Source organism: Octopus bimaculoides, chromosome 4 (assembly GCF_046866305.1).
Source record: "Octopus bimaculoides isolate indiv1 chromosome 4, ASM4686630v1, whole genome shotgun sequence".
NCBI lineage: Eukaryota > Metazoa > Mollusca > Cephalopoda > Octopoda > Octopodidae > Octopus > Octopus bimaculoides.
Window position 1 is genome coordinate 129,488,649 of NC_142931.1, and position 3,328 is coordinate 129,491,976.

The following is a 3,328-nucleotide window of genomic DNA, read 5'->3' on the forward strand; positions in this document are numbered from 1 at the left end:
TCTCTCCCCCTCTTTCTTTCTCTCTCTCTCTCACTAATTATACTCCTCCCCCTTCGCCTGCTCGGCTCCCTTATTCTACTTCTACCCTTCCATCTCCTCTTCTCACTTTTCTGCTCCGTGTGCCCTGTTTTGTCCGTCAGTCTCCATAGTATCTCCTCTTCCTATCCTGTTATAAGAGCACTACGACGACGACGATGATGATGATAATGATTGTTGTTGTTGTCTTATAGCCCTAGGTCAGTCTTGATCGAACAAACTTAAGTTTGAAGATATTCCAGCCGTGAGCACCCCCATATATGATTCAGAAATAGTGTCTCTTAGACTACATTATCCAATGTTACCTTCGTTTTTGTTTTTTATAAAGCTGTAGGGTATGCTCTGACCGCTATTTCTAGCAGGTCGAGCGACCACTTTAATGAAGATATATGATGATGATGATGATGATGGTGGTGGTGATGTAATGATGTCAAATTAACATCCTTTAAATAACGGTCATGTTAAATTAACAACCTTCCAATATTCTGGCTTCCTTACTCCCGTCCACCCGCCCCTATTCCCCACTTTTTTTTTGGTAACATTCCTTCTGCATGTCATCGAGATACCTGTCACTATTCCAAGACTGGCTTTCCCCAACAACACATGTGGATCGAAATAAACGTTGTGTAATAGCGATGCAGTTTCAGAAACCGTGGCTATCATTTACATGCTATCACCCAAGAACAGGCGTATTTCAATAGCAAATTAAGGTGCTTTTACGTGTAATATGCAGGTACATGAATGTGTGTGTGAGTCTTTGTGTTTGTATGTGTATGAATGCATGTTTATATATATATATATATAACATTTTGTTATATATACATGCACATGCATGTGTACATATATATATATATAAATAACATTTTTGATATATATATGTATGCACCTGTATATGTGTACACACACATATCTATACGTATAAATATATATATATATATATATATATATATGCGTGTGTATGTATTATGTATGTATGTATGTAGACATACGTACACATGCACAAACGCAATAGATAAAACTCAATTTCAAATTTTCACCCTCCCCCTTTTTAATTTTCTACATTGATGTAAGTTTTTAAATAACAATGAAAAAATTCATGCGATTTTCGCCATCAGTGTACAAAACTGCGTTTTTTGAAAATAACCCGATGAAAATTTGAAATACTTCAAGTGGTTGGAAATTTAACAAGATCCAACATGAGTATATATATATACCGATGCTGATGTGTTTACGTCCCCGTAACTTAGCGGTTCGGCAAAAGTGACCGATAGAATAAAGTACTAGGCTTCCAAAGAATAAGTCCTAGGGTCGATTTGTTCGACTAAAGGTGGTGCTCCAGCATGGCCACAGTCAAATGACTGAAACAAAAGAGTATATATACGCGCGCGCGCGCAATATAATTTTTTCTTTATTTTTAACCGGCAAAGGTTACAAAGTGACTCAAGGGCCGAAGTTTCGTGAATCGCACTTGTCAAGCTGCTTCAAAATCTTATAGATACGCATGTGTGTGTGTATTTATCTGCCTGCATGTATATGTCTGTATGTAGGCCGGAGTGAAACCAAGTGAAGCGCAAAGCACACCTAAAAATGTCAACCCTTTGACCTTTCCATTGTCTAAATTACAAAACATTAAAACACAAGTACTAAATGTAAAATATTAGTTTAAAATTCAGTTTCTTTCCAGGCCAAACGACATAATTATGCGTGTGCGCGCATAAGCTATTGTTTAACACAGAACTGAAAAAAGTAAATTGTTACACTTTTAACTAGGGCAACAAGCAAAAATGAAAAAGTTCGAGTCTTTTTTTTATTCATGTTCTTTTTTTCAACTTATAATAGGAAAACACAGATGCAAAACTTTATTGAGAACCATTTTTGTACAGAAATCAATGTTGGATGTCAATTTTTGAAAAAAAAAAAATCGAAAGAGAAATATCATTAGAAAGAATTATTTGTATGAAACAGCATTTTTTTATTACATTGGTTTCCATCCTTAAATGAGAAACATTTGATGATACATATAGACCAAAAGAAGAAAAATAATATCTATTATTGTATTTTTATAACTTCATTAATTTTTTTTAAGTTTTCCCTTTTTTTGTTTTTGTTTATTACAAAGTTTTTGATCAAGTCTTTAAAACTAATCTCGCGTAACACACATTTTAATATTTAAGCAGAGAATCGCAGTTTCTCTTGTTGCACATTCAAGAGGGATGCTTAAATCATATTTCTCATATTTCTACCTCGTCCCGCATTTTCTGACGTACAAGTCAACGTGATATGCAGGTCGAGGTAGATTTCTCAGTCAAAAAAATCAATGGTTCAGTCTATTCTCATCATATAAGTCGACTCTCTTTCTCTGGAATATTGTTCAACCTGATATATCTGAATAACATTATTAAATTGCTTTGCACATTGATTTATGATGAATAAAACTGTATAAAGAATAATCCCAGAAACGTATTTGTTTTTATTTTTTTATTTGGCGCACTTGAAGAAGAAATGGTTGTAGATTATGGTCACAGGTTTTTATTGAGAAATCAGAATATCGTTGGTGTAGGGCTTAACAGAGCTTGCACAGAGAACAGAGGGGCAATGAAAGATTTCACAAAATGAAAATGTCGAAATAAAAGGAACAAGATTCTATTTGAAATTATGTTTAATTGTATGAAGTTTGGTTTTTAATATTTGCCTTTATTTATGATTATAATCTCACATCAATATGAATATAAAGAAAATTATCAGGTAACTAAAATTGTTATGTGCTGTTATGGTGGATATGAAGTGTAAACATTTAACATCGTTACTATCTTTCCAACTCCCATTGCATCTCCTCCAACGCCGTTACAATATGTAAGTCGACGTACTTTTCTTGACTAGAAATTTTGACCTGAAAAATTCAACCTGTATGTCGAAAAATACGGTTCAGACGGTTATTCCAAAATGAAAGCTAACCTTTCATTTTGTTATTATAAGATTATACACTGAGAAATTCTGTAACTTGCCTCTTTTTTTTTATGCGCCCTTCTAAAGCCTAGCCAGGCTCATGGGCCCGGTTTCCCGATTTCTATGGCGAATGTGTTCCCCTCCCCCCAGCTGGACGGGACGCAGCGTTACTCAAGAAACAGGAAGAAAGAACTTGTTTCTTACTTCTAGTTAAAATAGATGTCTTGATCCAAAAGGCTGACAAAAACCAAAAGTAAATGATAATATACGAATAGTAATAACGTAATAAAAATAGAAATAATGTATAAGAATAATGATAAGGAATATAATGTAACTATATATATGT